The following is a 21,365-nucleotide window of genomic DNA, read 5'->3' as shown; positions in this document are numbered from 1 at the left end:
GAAATCGTGTGGTTCCGGTTCGTCTCCAGACGGGCGTCTCCTATCGTCGAGCCTGCCCACACGACACCTTTATTGATTGACTTGTGTACATTCTGTAATCTGCTGTGTTTGGTTGTGGCATTCACAACAGTAAAGTGTTCTAATTTAACTCCTTCCATTGTCCGTTCATTTACGCCCCCTGTTGTGGGTCCGTGTCACTACACTTTCCCAACAGTGGAGCCACCATCAGCCACCTCCTGGAGATGGAGGACATCAAACTGTATGCCAAGAGTGAGCATAATTGCATAATAGTGTCTGTATGACTCACTTCTTGAATCCAGGTTTTTTTGCCTTTTAAAAAGTGTCTTTGTGCAGTCAGTTGCACAGGTTGTGTTAGCAACATGCTCGATAAAAGCTTTTTGGCAATGTTGCTTTAATTGTTTCATGAGGCAACCACACAATGAGATCCATCTACCCACAGTCCCACTGTGCTGCTGACCTGACCTTGTGATATTTTAATCAGTGTTCCAAATCAGCCACAACAAAGTTTTGTCTTTGTTTCATCAAAGTTATAAGAATTTGGGCCACAAATGGCATTGATGGTGAAGTGTTTGAAATCCTGTGAGTGGAATCCCTGCATACAGACGGGAATCTGCATCACTCTCTAAGATGCAGTCAGCTACAGGGTGTGGCACTCCTGGTGGTGGATGCATTTGGCACGTGATGGTGGACCCTTTTGAACAGGCGTGACTCTCCATCGCTGGGCATAACATGATGACTCTGTTAGTGCAAACAAGCTCCTCACCCTGATCCATCTCATCTGGTTCATCTGAGGGCAGCGATGCAGGACGTGATGAACCTTTCATCAAGCCCCCAACTTCCCAACATTAAGGTGGTCTTTTCAAGTTGAGTTTTTTTTTTTTTTTTCATCCACATTATTCTGGGTTCCTCGTGATCTCTCGGTCAGTGGTGGAAACTCTTTCAGTCCAGCTGTATGTTTAAAAATATCGCTGTTTTACCCGCAGATTTAACTTCGTCTGGTTGTTCGTACAACCGCGGACAGCGCAATATGTTCCCGAGCTGCGCAAGGACATTTTTTAAATACTACGGGTCAACATTTAGAAAATAAAACAATAAACCAAGCCAGGAAACGAAAACCGTTAGAAAACAATGGCTCACTGCTACTTCCGGAAGTCGCGCCCATAATCGCTTCTACAGCCACGCCATCAGGAATAAGGTGGAGCACGATAAAATGATCGTTTGAGATTAAGAAGATTCCCATAATGCATTTCACTCATCTGAAAATTAAATGGCAAAGTTTTTCCTCTCAGCATGTCACAGATGGTTATATACGGAGGGTTATAGACAGCGTTCTGTAAGTTATGCACATATATATGAAATTTCATGAATGTTAAACATTTTGATTGAAATATTGTCATATTGTATTTAACTTGGCTCTTTATACATGTTTCAAGATTGTGACCACAGACGAGGGATATGAAAAAAAAAAATCAACCCCTAAAATGCATCAGAAATGTTATTAATTTCACTTCCTGTGTCACATCCTCTCTTTTTAGTTATCACTGGTTTTCCACTCCTCGACTCGCCACCTTAGTTTTAGTTTCGCCCCCTCTGTTTTGTTCGTGTTTATTATGGTTAGTCAAGCACGTCACATTTTGCACCGTTGGTTTTTCTGTCATTTAATTATATTGCCCCAGTTCACTTTGCTTTTGCCTTACTGCACTCTCTTGCACTTAACTTTGTCTTCCCCGGTCACGCCCCCTTCCAGCACTCTCTGCACACCTGTTCCTCATTTCACACTCTGATTCTTCCACTAGTATTTAAGCCCTCACAGTCTCACAGTCCCTCGCCAGATTGTTGCATGTTGCACTTTCCAGCCTCATGCCTTTGTCCTGTTTTGCCTCGTAATATTTCTGACCTTGCCTGTGTTACAAACTTCCGCCTCATCTTATCTTATCTTTTTTACTTTGCCTCTGCCTCAGCCCTGTGAACTCCTGTCGCTGTGTATTTGGAACTGTGCTTGTTTTTTTGGACTCCGCCTCAGCTTGCTACCTGCCTGTACCTCCGCTACGTTGACTGACTTCCTCTGTACCGAACCTATTGCCAGCTTACCAGATAAAGCTATTTTTTCTTACTCCAACACCTGTGTCTATGAGTCTGCTTTTGCCTCCTACAACTTTCAGGGTCAAGCCACCATGAACATGACAATTTACAGTGTAAATTTGGTTCCATACTTTTTGTATCATTGCACGCTGTGACCACCGCCCACTAGTGGTGCACAGCGTTTAGTTAGTGGAGTTTGTTTTGCTGACTGATGATGATTTGAAGGAGCTAATAGGCGGTGCAAAATTCTTCTAACACAAATCAAATCAAATCAATTTTATTTATATAGCGCCAAATCACAACAAACAGTTGCCCCAAGGCGCTTTATATTGTAAGGCAAGGCCATACAATAATTACGTAAAAACCCCAACGGTCAAAACGACACCCTATGAGCAAGCACTTGGCGACAGTGGGAAGGAAAAACTCCCTTTTAACAGGAAGAAACCTCCAGCAGAACCAGGCTCAGGGAGGGGCAGTCTTCTGCTGGGACTGGTTGGGGCTGAGGGAGAGAACCAGGAAAAAGACATGCTGTGGAGGGGAGCAGAGATCAATCACTAATAATTAAATGCAGAGTGGTGCATACAGAGCAAAAAGAGAAAGAAACACTCAGTGCATCATGGGAACCCCCCAGCAGGCTAAGTCTATAGCAGCATAACTAAGGGATGGTTCAGGGTCACCTGATCCAGCCCTAACTATAAGCTTTAGGAAAAAGGAAAGTTTTAAGCCTAATCTTAAAAGTAGAGAGGGTATCTGTCTCCCTGATCTGAATTGGGAGCTGGTTCCACAGGAGAGGAGCCTGAAAGCTGAAGGCTCTGCCTCCCATTCTACTCTTACAAACCCTAGGAACTACAAGTAAGCCTGCAGTCTGAGAGCGAAGCACTCTATTGGGGTGATATGGTACTATGAGGTCCCTAAGATAAGATGGGACCTGATTATTCAAAACCTTATAAGTAAGAAGAAGGATTTTAAATTCTATTCTGGAATTAACAGGGAGCCAATGAAGAGAGGCCAATATGGGTGAGATATGCTCTCTCCTTCTAGTCCCCGTCAGTACTCTAGCTGCAGCATTTTGAATTAACTGAAGGCTTTTTAGGGAACTTTTAGGACAACCTGATAATAATGAATTACAATAGTCCAGCCTAGAGGAAATAAATGCATGAATTAGTTTTTCAGCATCACTCTGAGACAAGACCTTTCTAATTTTAGAGATATTGCGCAAATGCAAAAAAGCAGTCTTACATATTTGTTTAATATACGCATTGAATGACATATCCTGATCAAAAATGACTCCAAGATTTCTCACAGTATTACTAGAGGTCAGGGTAATGCCATCCAGAGTAAGGATCTGGTTAGACACCATGTTTCTAAGATTTGTGGGGCCAAGTACAATAACTTCAGTTTTATCTGAGTTTAAAAGCAGACACAAAACACACAGAAACAAATCCACTATGCTGTAAGCCGTCTGGAGGCATGAAGAGCTGTAAGGATGAAGAGACATGATTTTTCACAGACTGAGGAAGTACACAAAGTCTTTTTTTTTTTGGAAACACATGAAGTCAGTGCACGGCATCACGGACTACATCATCAGAATTATTTCTGAAGGATCTAACTGTTTATCCAAGTTGACTAAGAACAATTTTGGAATCATATTTAAAGTTTGTTTTGGACTGTTGAGCACCAGTGATGAACACCAAAATGTAAGTCCCTTTTCTGTTGTTTATAAATGAATAAAATATCAAATGACAAGGTTCTATTTTAGCTGTTACATATAACAAAATAATTAATGTTTTTACATTCTTTCAATGGAACAAATATTTAATTTGGTGAAAGATTGGTACCACTGAACGCATAAACATTATTTGTATAATATCAGATGACAAATTTTAAAAAGTGAATAATCAGTGAACAGATTTCTCACTGTCAAAGTGTCGCATCACAGAGGTGAGTGCCTTTGTTGAACATTTGTCCTTCTCTTGAAGTGTTTTTTGCGAGTGTGTTTAAGTACAAGCGTATAAACAGAATGAACACAGCACAACTATGAGTACTGTGGAATAAAAAGTCAAATATCTACTTTGATCAATCATATCAGAAAATGTATATAGTTTCTGTAGAAGAAAAGTACCTTTCTTCAGAGCTAAAATAATGTTATATTGCCAAAATGCATTTCACTCATGAGGGAATAGAATGGCAAAATTATTTCTCTCAGGATATTATATGTGGTTATAAACGTTTTGTGACAAATTGCCCACCCCGTTTTTGAATGTATTGAGCGCACATGCCAAACACTTCTCCACGCCTCCATCTGAATATGCAAATGTATTTAAACAGTGTTGTTGTTGTTGTGTTATTTGCCATTACCGTAAGTGTGGAATGTTTCATGACATCTGCCATTGTCTCTGTGTTATGTGTAAATATTAAAGCACTTGTAGAAGCAGCATGCAAAAACGATAGTTGTGACTCGGCCACCATTCTCTCATGCAGCTTGCCGCAATGTAAAACAAAAATGAAACGAGTGAATCCATGTGTGTAAATGCTGAGGGCAGAGCAGCGCACACACTGAAGTAAAAAAATATTAGGTGTGACATTCACAATATTACACACGTGTTTATTGACAAGTACTGCACACAGTCGGTGGCCTGTTAAGAAGTTCTCTAGTTTCATCATCAAGAAAAAGAAAACACATTAATTATAATAACAAAAAACGTATTTGAACGCACACATGCCCAAATGTGACTGCGGTGGTTATCATTAGGAACAGTTACATGAATAAACTATGTGGGGGATCTGTTCCCCCATACAACTGCTCAAAGCACGGTACCCCCACCACCATCACCACCGCCACACCTTTCTCCATTCATGAGAGGGATGTCTGCTGCAAATTGCACTTTAATGTTGGAATGTGATGTACCTGGATGACATTCAGATGATTCTATTCCACACAGCTGGCATGGCTCAGCTCAAAGTTGAGTGGTACACTTCTGATTGATTGGCGAGCTCCCGCTGGAATGCTCTGTTGCCAGGACGTGCAGTGTGATTAGCACCTGTGTGGGCACAGACAACCCCTGGCTCCTCAGCGTATTGCGCTCTGGGCCAGCCGCAGTTCTGTGCACAACTCCAGTAACAGTGGCCTTGGTAATCTGAATCAGTTTATGAGCCCATTATCGTCATTTGCAAGTAAATCCTTGTGTTCCCTGAATACTCACTCACATCAGATGCACGATTTGCAAGGTCCTCAACACTAACGCAGCCATTTTTAGTGCCATTTTACGCATCACTTTGTGCATGAGTTTATGTCCACCCATATAATTGCAAAAATGTGGGTGTGTTAATTGTTCATAAGTGTGTTTCTGGTGTGCACATCATGATGCCGCTTGTTTTCACACTATTAACAGTAGGGGTGCCGGAAAAAATCGATTCACGTCCGAATCACGATTCTTATTTATTACGATTCTGAATCGATCCAAAATATCCAAGAATCGATTTTTAAAAAGCATTTTTTAAAACATTTTCTTACTTACTCGCTGCGTGTACTGTTTGTCAGGCAACGGCCTCCGTACTGCAGCAACCCCGCTAGGGGAGGGTCCAGCGTGCTTCAAACATTCGTGATCTGCAGCTTAGCATGGCGGACGAAGAGCTAATTCAGCCAGCACCGTCTTTGCTGAAGGCAAATGTTTGAGTGCATTTTGGATTTTATTATTTGCTGCGTAAGAAGGAGTTTGACATGACTTATGCAGTGTGCAAAATCTGAAAAATGAAAGTCAAGTACTTCAGAAACACTTAAACTCTGCAAGTCCACATGCTATGCTATGACCCGGAGCTAAAAGAAGCGGAGCAGCGGTCTCTGCCGACTACTGACCAGCTCTACTAAACTGCCAGCCAACTCTGAACGAGCAAAGCAGATAAGTAAATTTACATCTTTAGAATCACTTGATTAACCTTGTAAAGCTGCATTTTCTTAAACATAAACATTTTTAAGTAATATAACTATTTCTCAGAGCTCTTTGAATCAAAAATCGATTCTGAATCGAATTGTCACCCCAAGAATCGAAATCGAATTGAATCGTGAGTTGTTGTAAGATTCACATCCCTAATTAACAGTTTCCCAGCATCACCTCTAAGTGTCGGCAGTCGAACAATACCTGTAGAAACATGCGTATGCCAGCCAGGATTTTTGCGTGGTGCACCACACATTTCCACGGTCATTTCACTTTTGATACATCAGAACGTTAGCATGGAGATGGATGAACGCCACATTCTTGTGCGTACGCATGCTTTCTACATGAGGCCTGTGGATATTTTTGTGCTTACGTCTCTTTCTGGGTTTTAGAGTACACCATGTTTCAGTGGGAAATCCACACAAGTCTTTGTACACGATGCTCCAGATGCCTGAACCACCTCCACTGACTCCTTTCAATGTGAAGAAGTAGCGGCTCTATTCCGAGTCCTTCCCGGAGAGCCAGTCAACATTAGCCTAAACCCAATGGCAGGAAATTTACCAAAGTCAGCATTCTGACAAACTTTATTTGCCATTTACTTGTTCTTGCAATTTGTTTAAACTTGTGCTTAATTGTAAAATTTCATACTGTATTAAGTGTTATGCAGTGAAATGAGAAATTAAAAGGGGGAGGGGCATGAAACATTTTTTCTGGAACTTTTTTGCATTTTTGGATACGTTCCCTCCACAGTTGTGGCCCATTACTATGAAACTGGTAGCCGATTTTTAGAGTCACAGAGGATTTTGTACATGTCCAAATCCCTCTCTGCAGCTGTGTTCCAGCCCATGACATTCGTGGGAACCCAATTTTTTCTGAAACAGTTGCATAAATGTGACATTTTGCTGTAAACTACACTAAACAAAAATATAAACACAACACTTTTGTTTTTGCTTCCATTTTTTATGAGCTGAACTCAAAGATCTAAAACATTTTCTATATACACAAAAGACCTATTTCTCTCAAATATTCACAAATCTGTCTAAATCTGTGTTAGTGAGCACTTCCCATTTTCTTTCTCGAGATAATCCATCCTACCTCAGAGGTGTGGTATATCAAGATACTGATTAGTAGGTATGATTATTGCACAGGTGTGCCTTAGGCTGGCCACAATAAAAGGCTGCTCTGAAATGTGCAGTTTTTCTTTTGTTGGGAGGTGGGGGGGATCTGGGGCAAGGATGCCAGAAAACCAGTCAGTATCTGGTGTAACCACCATTTGCCTCACGCAGTACAATACATTTCCTTTGTATAGAGTGGATTAGCAGCCAGAAGCCATCAAATGTGACCATTTGCCCACTCAAGTCGGTTATGATGACAAACTGCAATCAGGTCGAGACCCCGATGAGGACAACAAACATGCAGATGAGTTTCCCTGAGACAGTTTGTGCAGAAATTCTTTGATTCTGTAAACTGATTGGTGCAGCAGCTGTTTGGGTGGTTGGTCTCAGATGATCTTGGAGGTGAACATGCTGGATGTGGAGGTCCTGAGCTGGTGTGGTTACACGTGGTCTCTGAAACAACTTTGGAGACAGCGTATGGTAGAGAAATTAACATTCAGTTCACGAGCAACAGCTCTGGTGGACATTCCTGCAGTCAGCATACCGATTGCACATTCCCTCAAAACTTGCAACATCTGTGGCATTGTGCAGTGTGATAAAACTAAACGTTTTAGAGTAGGCTTTTTACTGGCCAGCCTAAGACTCTGTCACATCTTGACGATGTACCCAGAGTAGGCGACCACATTATAAATGCCGGCATACTCAGCTGTCACACCTTGGCAATTTAGTCAGCACATGCTGACAGTCCCGTTTTCACCAAGTGGTTCGGGTCGATACTGCATGGTGTGGTGTGGGTCAGAACAGTTAGTCTGGCTTGGTTTACGTTTCTACCATGGGCAGAACCCTTTTGTTTGGTAGGTGTAACACTTAAATATTGATGAGCACGTCATCCAGCATGCGTAGGCTGTCGCGCGGTGTCTCCGCTCCACATGGAGGCAAAACAGAGTAATTTAACATTATTTTATTTTTGTCTTGGTGAATGATGGGACTTATTTTCATCGCGTGTAGACTGATGGTTGTAATAAATGCTGCCATGAAAGAATGAAGTGCAGTGACTCTTTCCATTGTTAAAGCAATGGAAAGACGTGTTAGGAGAGACGGCATCCATCCCACTTTAGAGGGAGCAGCTCTCATTTCTAGAAATCTGGCCAATTTTTTGGGATCCTCCAAACTGTGACTGTCTAGCGTTGGGACCAGGAGGCAGAGCTGTGGTCTTATACACCTCTCTGCAGCTTCTCTCCCCCTGCCATCCCCCTATTACCCCATCCCCGTAGAGACGGTGCCTGCTCCCAGACCACCAATAACTAGCAAAAATCTATTTAAGCATAAAAATTCAAAAAGAAAAAATAATATAGCACCTTCAATTGCACCACAGACTAAAACAGTTAAATGTGGTCTATTAAACATTAGGTCTCTTTCTTCTAAGTCCCTGTTGGTAAATGATATAATAATTGATCAACGTATTGATTTATTCTGCCTAACAGAAACTTGGTTACAGCAGGATGAATATGTTAGTTTAAATGAGTCAACACCCCCGAGTCACACTAACTGTCAGAATGCTCGTAGCACGGGCCGGGGCGGAGGATTAGCAGCAATCTTCCATTCCAGCTTATTAATTAATCAAAAACCTAGACAGAGCTTTAATTCATTTGAAAGCTTGTCTCTTAGTCTTGTCCATCCAAATTGGAAGTCCCAAAAACCAGTTTTATTTGTTATTATCTATCGTCCACCTGGTCGTTACTGTGAGTTTCTCTGTGAATTTTCAGACCTTTTGTCTGACTTAGTGCTTAGCTCAGATAAGATAATTATAGTGGGCGATTTTAACATCCACACAGATGCTGAAAATGACAGCCTCAACACTGCATTTAATCTATTATTAGACTCTATTGGCTTTGCTCAAAAAGTAAATGAGTCCACCCACCACTTTAATCATATTTTAGATCTTGTTCTGACTTATGGTATGGAAATAGAAGACTTAACAGTATTCCCTGAAAACTCCCTTTTGTCTGATCATTTTTTAATAACATTTACATTTACCCTGATGGACTACCCTGCAGTGGGGAATAAGTTTCATTACACTAGAAGTCTTTCAGAAAGCGCTGTAACTAGGTTTAAGGATATGTTTCCTTCTTTATGTTCTCTAATGTCATATACCAACACAGAGCAGAGTAGCTACCTAAACTCTGTAAGGGAGTTAGAGTATCTTGTCAATAGTTTTACATCCTCATTGAAGACAACTTTGGATGCTGTAGCTCCTCTGAAAAAGAGAGCTTTAAATCAGAAGTGTCTGACTCCGTGGTATAACTCACAAACTCGTAGCTTAAAGCAGATAACCCGTAAGTTGGAGAGGAAATGGCGTCTCACTAATTTAGAAGATCTTCACTTAGCCTGGAAAAAGAGTTTGTTGCTCTATAAGAAAGCCCTTCGTGAAGCTAGGACATCTTTCTACTCATCACTAATTGAAGAAAATAAGAACAACCCCAGGTTTCTTTTCAGCACTGTAGCCAGGCTGACAAAGAGTCAGAGCTCTATTGAGCTGAGTATTCCATTAACTTTAACTAGTAATGACTTCATGACTTTCTTTGCTAACAAAATTTTGACTATTAGAGAAAAAATTACTCATAACCATCCCAAAGATGTATCGTTATCTTTGGCTGCTTTCAGTGATGCCGGTATTTGGTTAGACTCTTTCTCTCCGATTGTTCTGTCTGAGTTATTTTCATTAGTTACTTCATCCAAACCATCAACATGCTTATTAGACCCCATTCCTGCCAGGCTGCTCAAGGAAGTCCTACCATTATTTAATGCTTCAATCTTAAATATGATCAATCTATCTTTGTTAGTTGGTTATGTACCACAGGCCTTTAAGGTGGCAGTAATTAAACCATTACTTAAAAAGCCATCACTTGACCCAGCTATCTTAGCTAATTATAGGCCAATCTCCAACCTTCCTTTTCTCTCAAAGATTCTTGAGAGGGTAGTTGTAAAACAGCTAACTGATCACCTGCAGAGGAATGGTCTATTTGAAGAGTTTCAGTCAGGTTTTAGAATTCATCATAGTACAGAAACAGCATTAGTGAAGGTTACAAATGATCTTCTTATGGCTTTGGACAGTGGACTTATCTCTGTGCTTGTTCTGTTGGACCTCAGTGCTGCTTTTGATACTGTTGACCATAAAATTTTATTACAGAGATTAGAGCATGTCATAGGTATTAAAGGCATTGCGCTGCGGTGGTTTGAATCATATTTGTCTAATAGATTACAGTTTGTTCATGTAAATGGGGAATCTTCTTCACAGACTAAAGTTAATTATGGAGTTCCACAAGGTTCTGTGCTAGGACCAATTTTATTCACTTTATACATGCTTCCCTTGGGCAGTATTATTAGACGGTATTGCTTAAATTTTCATTGTTACGCAGATGATACCCAGCTTTATCTATCCATGAAGCCAGAGGATACGCACCAATTAGCTAAACTGCAGGATTGTCTTACAGACATAAAGACATGGATGACCTCTAATTTCCTGCTTTTAAACTCAGATAAAACTGAAGTTATTGTACTTGGCCCCACAAATCTTAGAAGCATGGTGTCTAACCAGATCGTTACTCTGGATGGCATTTCCCTGATCTCTAGTAATACTGTGAGAAATCTTGGAGTTATTTTTGATCAGGATATGTCATTCAAAGCGCATATTAAACAAATATGTAGGACTGCCTTTTTGCATTTACGCAATATCTCTAAAATCAGAAAGGTCTTGTCTCAGAGTGATGCTGAAAAACTAATTCATGCATTTGTTTCCTCTAGGCTGGACTATTGTAATTCATTATTATCAGGTTGTCCTAAAAGTTCCCTAAAAAGCCTTCAGTTGGTTCAGAATGCTGCAGCTAGAGTACTGACGGGGACTAGCAGGAGAGAGCATATCTCACCCGTGTTGGCCTCCCTTCATTGGCTTCCTGTTAATGCTAGAATAGAATTTAAAATTCTTCTTCTTACTTATAAGGTTTTGAATAATCAGGTCCCATCTTATCTTAGGGACCTCATAGTACCATATTACCCCATTAGAGCGCTTCGCTCTCAGACTGCGGGCTTACTTGTAGTTCCTAGGGTTTGTAAGAGTAGAATGGGAGGCAGAGCCTTCAGCTTTCAGGCTCCTCTCCTGTGGAACCAGCTCCCAATTCAGATCAGGGAGACAGATACCCTCTCTACTTTTAAGATTAGGCTTAAAACTTTCCTTTTCGCTAAGGCTTATAGTTAGGGCTGGATCGGGTGACCCTGGACCATCCCTTGGTTATGTTGCTTTAGACGTAGACTGTGTTTCATAATTATTGTATGGCCTTGCCTTGCAATGTGGAGCGCCTTGGGGCAACTGTTTGTTGTGATTTGGCGCTATACAAGAAAAAAGTTGATTGATTGATTAAAGCGCCAGTCGCAGTCTGATTGTTCCCCCCGTCTGAGGTGGGGCATCCTCAGGCTGAGAAACACACTGGAGCAGAGAAACCACTGAGGGACTTGCTTTAAAACACTATGTTTCCAGCCATGACAAGAAATTAAAGTGTTTTCAGACATTGTTTTCAAAATCAGGACACTTTATGTGGATAGGTTTTCGTCAGGCTGTGACAATGAATTCGACTGAAACAAGCAGGTAAGATTAAGATTATATGGCTGCAACGCTACATACGCTCTGATTGGCTGACTACTGGTTACATATTTTCCCATATCCAGACTGGTTATATGTGGTTATAAACATTTTTTATCCCACCTCTGAGGTGGGATAAAACTCGCCTCGGTCCGCAACGTGTACTTTCATTCCATACCAGGAAACAAAAAACACGATAAAAAAAAACAAAAAAAAAAACAAGTCGAACATAAACATACTCCATAAATATCTAAACAGTATTAGAAAAAATGACTGAAAGCTTACCAGCTAATGACCGGACCGTCTGTTAGCAAGTTCTTCATGGAGATGAAGTGAACAGGTTTGACTACGAACCGTCAGCTACTTTCATATTTGGGTGATACTGTAAGTTTACATATTTATATGTATACTCAACAAAAATATAAACGCAACACTTTTGGTTTTGCTCCCATTTTGTATGAGATGAACTCAACGATCTAAAACTTTTTCCACATATACAATATCACCATTTCCCTCAAATATTGTTCACAAACCAGTCTAAATCTGTGATAGTGAGCACTTCTCCTTTGCTGAGATAATCCATCCCACTTCACAGGTGTGCCATATCAAGATGCTGATTAGACACCATGATTAGTGCACAGGTGTGCCTTAGACTGCCCACAATAAAAGGCCACTCTGAAAGGTGCAGTTTTGTTTTATTGGGGGGGGATACCAGTCAGTATCTGGTGTGACCACCATTTGCCTCATGCAGTGCAACACATCTCCTTCGCATCATCCGTGAAGAGAACACCTCTCCAAAGTGCCAAACAGCAGCGAATGTGAGCATTTGCCCACTCAAATCGGTTACGACGACGAACTGGAGTCAGGTCGAGACCCCGATGAGGATGACGAGCATGCAGATGAGCTTCCCTGAGACAGTTTCTGACAGTTTGTGCAGAAATTCTTTGGTTATGCAAACCGATTGTTTCAGCAGCTGTCCGAGTGGCTGGTCTCAGACGATCTTGGAGGTGAACATGCTGGATGTGGAGGTCCTGGGCTGGTGTGGTTACACGTGGTCTGCGGTTGTGAGGCTGGTTGGATGTACTGCCAAATTCTCTGAAACGCCTTTGGAGACGGCTTATGGTAGAGACATAAACATTCAATACACGAGCAACAGTTCTGGTTGACATTCCTACTGTCAGCATGTCAATTGCACGCTCCCTCAAATCTTGCGACATCTGTGGCATTGCGCTGTGTGATAAAACTGCACCTTTCAGAGTGGCCTTTTATTGTGGGCAGTCTAAGGCACACCTGTGCACTAATCATGGTGTCTAATCAGCATCTTGATATGGCACACCTGTGAGGTGGGATGGATTATCTCAGCAAAGGAGAAGTGCTCACTATCACTGATTTAGACTGGTTTGTGAACAATATTTGAGGGAAATGGTGATATTGTATATGTGGAAAACGTTTTAGATCTTTGAGTTCATCTCATACAAAATGGGAGCAAAACCAAAAGTGTTGCGTTTATATTTTTGTTGAGTGTAATAGCAACATGATAAATACATTGTTAACTTCGCTTGCTCGGTCTGTACGGGCGATATCAGACCAATGTGTTGTCAGTCCAAAAAACACAGAGGTCAGACCTCGCGGTTGGTTAATAATCCTTTAATATTTACTCTGTGTGTGACTGGTTTTAATATTTGAGGACTGCATCTTTGAACCAATGAACAGACGGCTTTAATGGACGTATTTTGACTTATGAGTAAATTACAAGAAACGTGTGTCAACAATCCGATAACTTACCTACAACTTATGTCCCATGTGTGCGGGACGTACGAGTCACATGCTGGCATACATCGAAAATATTGTGCATGCCCAAAATGTTTAGAGGTACTTGGCGTATTATGACGTCTATCAGTGTGTTGCAGCGTGCTTCAACATGCTCTTAATTTATATATAAAAAAACTTACCTATAACTTATTAGACGTATACCAGCATTTTTAATATGGTTGGCATACGCTGACTAAATTGTCAACGCGTGACAGGGTGTGAGGCACATCTGTGCATTAATGATGTTGCTTAATCAGTATCTTGATTATGGAAGTGCTCACTAACACAGATTTAGACAGATTTGTGAACAGTATTTGAGACAAAGGTCTTTTGTGTATGTAGAAAAGATCTTTGAGTTCAGCTCAAGAAAAATGGGCGCAAAAACAAAAGTGTTGCGTTTATATTTTTTTGTTCAGTGTAGTTGCACAGTGGTTGTATTCCCTGGATTTCTCAGCGCCAAATGAAAAACCAAATATCTTATTTTAGCAGCTCTTCTAAACACCAGTGACATTTTGTTGAAGCGCTTCCTGTTTGTGCTTCTGAAGAGCTTCAAATAACAGAACAGACACACAGACACGGGGGCGGGGCTTTCCTGTGTGAGAGGCGTGGCCATGGTTAACATTTCCCATAATGCATTTAGCATGTGCGGCCGTTAACTTAAAAACTGTCACATTTAGTGTGTTATGTAAAAATCAAATTCAGTTATTTAACCTGTTTTTAATAAGTGCAGATGTCTTTGAAAAACTGGTAGTCTTGTCAGCATTAATTTGGTAAAACCATCAGTCTGAATGCTTTGATCGAACAATGAGTGGGTTACTGATGTGATTTTTTCTTCAGTACGCTCTTGTTTCTCTTCAGATCGCATAAATCTTTCGCCTTTTACTAAAGATTTCCGTGGAGAGGAACAATAAGAGTTTCAACTAATTTTTTGATGCCCTGCGTATTGCGGGGCTTCTCCTTATGGTTAAAGAAAAAATAAACTGCGTTCAAGTTTATTTAAGTGCATCATTTTTTGTTTTTAAGTTTGATGCTGAAATTCGTGTTTTATGTTGAGAATTCTGGTCCACTGTCAAGGGCGGTTTGGGCGATTCTGCCGAACGGGAAATAAAGGTTTTTTTTTGTTGTTTTTTTTGTTTGTGTGTGTGTGTGTGAAAGTGTGCGTCACTGCCACACAGTTCTTTATAAGTACTCCAGGACGTTTGATCTGCCTTTGAAAAATCGAACCACCGATCTCTCTCAGACTCAAATGTAAAATCAGAAAACGGGTTTTCAATTAATCTGTATCGATTGCGGATGTGTGCGACACTGTATGTGTGTTTTTTTTAATAAGAAAATATTTATTGAAAATAAACAAAAAATAACAGCAACAAGGCTCGAGGCTTAATTATACAAGGCTAAAGAGTTTCAAAATATACAAAATAAATATAAAAATAAAGAATATTTTTAACAGTTCGAATTAATTATACTTGACTATCCAGGGTTGGGACCAGGAAGCAGAGTTGTAGTCTTACACACCTCTCTGCAGCTTCTCTCCCCCTGCCATCCCCTCATTACCCCATCCCCGTAGAGACGGTGCCTGCTCCCAGACCACCAATAACCAGTAAAAATCTATTTAAGCATAAAAATTCAAAAAGAAAAAATAATATAGCACCTTCAACTGCACCACAGACTAAAACAGTTAAATGTGGTCTATTAAACATTAGGTCTCTCTCTTCTAAGTCCCTGTTAGTAAATGATATAATAATTGATCAACATATTGATTTATTCTGCCTAACAGAAACCTGGTTACAGCAGGATGAATATGTTAGTTTAAATGAGTCAACGCCCCCAAGTCACACTAACTGTCAGAATGCTCGTAGCACGGGCCGAGGCGGAGGATTAGCAGCAATCTTCCATTCCAGCTTATTAATTCATCAAAAACCCAGACAGAGCTTTAATTCATTTGAAAGCTTGACTCTTAGTCTTGTCCATCCAAATTGGAAGTCCCAAAAACCAGTTTTATTTGTTATTATCTATCGTCCACCTGGTCGTTACTGTGAGTTTCTCTGTGAATTTTCAGACCTTTTGTCTGACTTAGTGCTTAGCTCAGATAAGATAATTATAGTGGGCGATTTTAACATCCACACAGATGCTGAGAATGACAGCCTCAACACTGCATTTAATCTATTATTAGACTCGATTGGCTTTGCTCAAAATGTAAATGAGTCCACCCACCACTTTAATCATATCTTAGATCTTGTTCTGACTTATGGTATGGAAATTGAAGACTTAACAGTATTCCCTGAAAACTCCCTTCTGTCTGATCATTTCTTAATAACATTTACATTTACTCTGATGGACTACCCAGCAGTGGGGAATAAGTTTCATTACACTAGAAGTCTTTCAGAAAGCGCTGTAACTAGGTTTAAGGATATGATTCCTTCTTTATGTTCTCTAATGCCATATACCAACACAGTGCAGAGTAGCTACCTAAACTCTGTAAGTGAGATAGAGTATCTCATCAATAGTTTTACATCCTCATTGAAGACAACTTTGGATGCTGTAGCTCCTCTGAAAAAGAGAGCTTTAAATCAGAAGTGTCTGACTCCGTGGTATAACTCACAAACTCGCAGCTTAAAGCAGATAACCCGTAAGTTGGAGAGGAAATGGCGTCTCACTAATTTAGGAGATCTTCACTTAGCCTGGAAAAAGAGTCTGTTGCTCTATAAAAAAGCCCTCCGTAAAGCTAGGACATCTTACTACTCATCACTAATTGAAGCAAATAAGAACAACCCCAGGTTTCTTTTCAGCACTGTAGCCAGGCTGACAAAGAGTCAGAGCTCTATTGAGCCGAGTATTCCTTTAACTTTAACTAGTAATGACTTCATGACTTTCTTTGCTAATAAAATTTTAACTATTAGAGAAAAAATTAAAAAATGACTCATAACTCATACAAAGACGTATCGTTATCTTTGGCTGCTTTCAGTGATGCCGGTATTTGGTTAGACTCTTTCTCTCCGATTGTTCTGTCTGAGTTATTTTCATTAGTTACTTCATCCAAACTATCAACATGTTTATTAGACCCCATTCCTACCAGGCTGCTCAAGGAAGCCCTACCATTATTTAATGCTTCGATCTTAAATATGATCAATCTATCTTTATTAGTTGGCTATGTACCACAGGCTTTTAAGGTGGCAGTAATTAAACCATTACTTAAAAAGCCATCACTTGACCCAGCTATCTTAGCTAATTATAGGCCAATCTCCAACCTTCCTTTTCTCTCAAAAATTCTTGAAAGGGTAGTTGTAAAACAGCTAACTGATCATCTGCAGAGGAATGGTCTATTTGAAGAGTTTCAGTCAGGTTTTAGAATTCATCATAGTACAGAAACAGCATTAGTGAAGGTTACAAATGATCTTCTTATGGCCTCAGACAGTGGACTCATCTCTGTGCTTGTTCTGTTAGACCTCAGTGCTGCTTTTGATACTGTTGACCATAAAATTTTATTACAGAGATTAGAGCATGCCATAGGTATTAAAGGCACTGCGCTGCGGTGGTTTGAATCATATTTATCTAATAGATTACAATTTGTTCATGTAAATGGGGAATCTTCTTCACAGACTAAGGTTAATTATGGAGTTCCACAAGGTTCTGTGCTAGGACCAATTTTATTCACTTTATACATGCTTTCCTTAGGCAGTATTATTAGACGGCATTGCTTAAATTTTCATTGTTACGCAGATGATACCCAGCTTTATCTATCCATGAAGCCAGAGGACACACACCAATTAGCTAAACTGCAGGATTGTCTTACAGCCATAAAGACATGGATTACCTATAATTTCCTGCTTTTAAACTCAGATAAAACTGAAGTTATTGTACTTGGCCCCACAAATCTTAGAAACATGGTGTCTAACCAGATCCTTACTCTGGATGGCATTACCCTGACCTCTAGTAACACTGTGAGAAATCTTGGAGTCATTTTTGATCAGGATATGTCATTCAATGCGCATATTAAACAAATATGTAGGACTGCTTTTTTGCATTTACGCAATATCTCTAAAATTAGAAAGGTCTTGTCTCAGAGTGATGCTGAAAAACTAATTCATGCATTTATTTCCTCTAGGCTGGACTATTGTAATTCATTATATCAGGTTGTCCTAAAAGTTCCCTGAAAAGCCTTCAGTTAATTCAAAATGCTGCAGCTAGAGTACTGACGGGGACTAGAAGGAGAGAGCATATCTCACCCATATTGGCATCTCTTCATTGGCTTCCTGTTAATTCTAGAATAGAATTTAAAATTCTTCTTCTTACTTATAAGGATTTGAATAATCAGGTCCCATCTTATCTTAGGGACCTCGTAGTACCATATCACCCCAATAGAGCGCTTTGCTCTCAGACTGCAGGCTTACTTGTAGTTCCTAGGGTTATATATATAACATAGTTAACATGCAGCCAAGTTTGTTCAAGATTGACAAAGATGGATCAGTTTGTTATTCAGGATGAAACGGGAAGGAATGCCGCTTTGTGTAATAAGGCTATGAGATGGGTTGAGTTCAGCCAGTGTTGATCCTTTAATTGGATGCTGGTAGTTCATGAAGAAACTGACTTTTTGGGGCGGCGGGTTGAAACAGTTTTGCAGGGAATGCATGCATGTTGCCTCCACAGTTGTGTCACGTTTCTGCGAAACCAGTTTCAGAGTTTTCAAACCACCGAGGGTTTTTTTACATGTCCAAAACCCTCTCTGCAACTGTGTTCCAGCTGGTGACATTTGTGGGCACACAATTCTTTTTTTCTGATAGACAGAAAATCTTCCAATGTGACATTTTGTTGTAAATTAGTTGCAAAGTGGTTGTATCTGCTGGTGTGACTTAAAATTACCTGTGGATTTGTAAGCACCAAATGAAAAAAAAACCCAAATATCTTATTTTAGCAGCTCTTCTAAACACCAGTGACATTTTGTTGAAGCGCTTCCTGTTTGTGCTTCTGAAGAGCTTCAAATAACCGAACAGACACACAGACACGGGGGGCGGGGCTTTCCTGTGTGAGAGGCGTGGTCATGGTTAGCATTTTCCCATAATGCATTTAGAGTGTGCGGCCGTTAACTGAAAAACTGTCACATTTAGTGTGTTATGTAAAAATCAAATTCAGTTGTTTAACATGTTTTTAATAAGTGCAGATGTCACTGAAAAACTGGTAGTCTTGTCAGCGTTAATTTGGTAAAACCATCAGTCTGAATGCTTTGATCGAACAATGAGTGGGTTACTGATGTGGTTCATTCTTCAATACACTCTTGTTTCTCTTCAGATCGCATAAATCTTTCGCCTTTTACTAAAGATTTCCGTGGAGAGGAACAATAAGAGTTTTAACTAATTTTTTGATGCCCTGCGTATTGCGGGGCTTCTCCTTCTGGTTAAAGAAAAAAATACAATTTATGAGTTCTGAGATGTTTTCTTTTTTATAATTACTGCGATGTTCTTAGTACGTCTAGCAAATCGTATTAAATACACAAAGTTTTTTTCGTTATGGAGGAAAAATCTTGCTTGCTCAAAGCTTTTGAGGCAGAAAAGTAATAAACGCTCTTTTTGAACTTTTCCTCGTCAGCTGGAAGTCTTGCGCATGTGCACAGTAAATATCGCGCCTAAACACAGATCAGCGGTGTGTATTTTTTATATAATCATCATGCTCGTTCAAATGCAAGGGGGTGGTGGCCAAGTGGTTAATGCACTTGGTTTCAGTGCAGAAGGTTCCGGGTTCAAATCCCACCCCTGCCACATTTCTCCATGTAATGTGGAGTTGCGTCAGGAAGGGCATCCGGCGTAAAACCTGTGCCAATTCAACATGCAGATCCACCTTGGGATTTGCTGTGGTGACCCCGAGTGCAAACAAGGGAGCAGCCGAAGGGACTTACAATGCTCGTTCAAATGCTGAAAAACGCCTTTTTATTTTAGAGAAACAATTTCCTAATTAGCAAAATCCCATAATGCATCTGTCCCAAGTGCGGTTTACTGGTGAACCAGGACAAGTCGAAAGGAATAATTATGTTTGTGCGTTTTAATAAAACCCACACTGAGTCGGTCACATTGAAGTATTTCAAAGGTTATCTGGTCTCAACATTTGAAAATGCTCCACTCATGTTGAAAGTACATCATCACAATCATAAAGATTCCCAGAAGGTAGCTCATCTTGGACGGTATGTGACTGAAAATTATGGAGGTATGGCGTAAAAACAACAGTAAGCAAAGGCCAGTTTCAGTCTACACAGGAGTTAAAAGTTGCTCCAATTATGGTCAGAAATGATGCATATTATTAGTTGAGTTGACAAGATTTTAAAAAGGATTTGTTTGCACAATCTACTTGATTATCTACTTTGGAAACAACAATAAAAACACAGAAGGGGAACTCTATTTCTATAGTTTATTTCTATTTAGCAGATATTTTAGTTCAACCAATCATTTGCATCACCTTTTGCCAAAATTGGAGCAACTTTATTTTTGACCCCTGTACAAACTGAAAGTGTCATTAAGTCACCTTATTATTAGCACTGGTACCAGTGACTGTGGTACCAGTGTCTCTTATACAAAGAGACTGTGGTAGTGTGTTTTTGAAAACATGGATGTGATTGGTCCATCTGATACGTCGGCTGCTATTGGCTATCACGCCACGCTCTGTGATTGGCTGTGCCGTAACTGCTGAAAATGTGAAAAACAAACCAAAAGACTTGAAAAGTGAGACACACTAGTTGCAAAATGTTGCAAATGTCGGGGTGGGAGTTTATCTCACCCCTGACAAACCAAAATGGAAACCAGGTATTTCTTTTGTATGTCTGGAATTCGTGCGGCAACCGAAAACATTTGGAGGTTTGAAACGTTGTAAACAAAGGCTGCAGCCAATCAGAGAGCGGTGTGTCTCAGCCAATCAGCAAAATGTCACAATCCTGATTAAAAGTCACGTGACCAAATAACCTGATACCGACTCCTTTGCATTGGCTGGAGGAGCGGAACCAACTTACCTTATTATATGGCCGCCACGCTACGCGCACTCTGATTGGCTACCGGTCGGATATTTTCCCATATTGCACCGGTTACCATGACAATCATTCCGCAATGTGTATTTTCATTACAAACCAGGAAGCTAAAAACACAATTAGAAAAAAACAAATCGGACACGAACGTACTCCGTAAATATTTAAACAGCATCATAAAAAAGCAGAGATTGAAAGTTTACCAGCTAATGATCGCATCATGTGTTAGAGCCCAAAACCATCTGCAGGTTTCATGTTTGGGCAATACTGTACAAGTTTGCATGGTTATGTGTATAACAGCTTTTTAATAAACACATTATTAATCTCGCTTGCTCGGTATATATGGGGATCTCAGACCTCTGTGTTTTTACCTTGGTCTGGTATTTTCCCGTACAGACCTCGTGCTTGTTTAACAGTCGTTTAATATTTACTGTGTTTACCTCATAACCCTTTAACCTTCGATCCTACGTAGTTCAAACTTTACCTTTTTGTAACCCCTGTGACCAGACAATTAATGTGATTTATGTTTCAATATGAATAGAGCAGTTTTAAGTTTTGACCCAGGTGTCATCCTTTAAGGCAGCACGGTTTCTTATTAGTTAGAACTGTTACCTCACAGCAAGAAGGTCATGGGATCGATTCCCACATGTTACCTTTCTGTGTGGTTTCATGTTTGTGTGAGTTCCCTCCGGCTTCCTCCCACATCCAAAGACATGCAGGTTAAGTGAATTGGAAACTTTAAATTCTCCGTAGACCAATCA

General features: G+C 40.2%; 1 protein-coding gene, 1 long non-coding RNA gene and 2 other non-coding genes across 4 annotated transcripts in view; 3 read left to right on the top strand and 1 right to left on the bottom strand.

The window, feature by feature from the left end:
* ndufa4l2a (NDUFA4 mitochondrial complex associated like 2a) overlaps positions 1 to 21,365 on the bottom strand; it is a 50,023-nt gene that overhangs the window by 27,030 nt on the left and 1,628 nt on the right. The window lies entirely within an intron of this gene.
* LOC117511822 lies at positions 330 to 20,099 on the top strand. The gene is made up of 3 exons (XR_004561091.1): positions 330 to 340; positions 1,983 to 1,986; positions 20,024 to 20,099. It is a non-coding gene; the product is annotated as an uncharacterized LOC117511822 (long non-coding RNA).
* LOC117513151 lies at positions 14,441 to 14,554 on the top strand. The gene has a single exon (XR_004561470.1). It is a non-coding gene; the product is annotated as a U5 spliceosomal RNA (small nuclear RNA).
* Positions 18,868 to 18,982, top strand: LOC117513150. The gene has a single exon (XR_004561469.1). It is a non-coding gene; the product is annotated as a U5 spliceosomal RNA (small nuclear RNA).

The sequence above is a fragment of the Thalassophryne amazonica genome, chromosome 6 (genome assembly GCF_902500255.1).
Source record: "Thalassophryne amazonica chromosome 6, fThaAma1.1, whole genome shotgun sequence".
In the NCBI taxonomy this organism is placed as follows: Eukaryota; Metazoa; Chordata; class Actinopteri; order Batrachoidiformes; family Batrachoididae; genus Thalassophryne; species Thalassophryne amazonica.
Note: the sequence above shows the minus strand (reverse complement) of the source record. Positions and strands in the feature narration are given on the sequence as shown.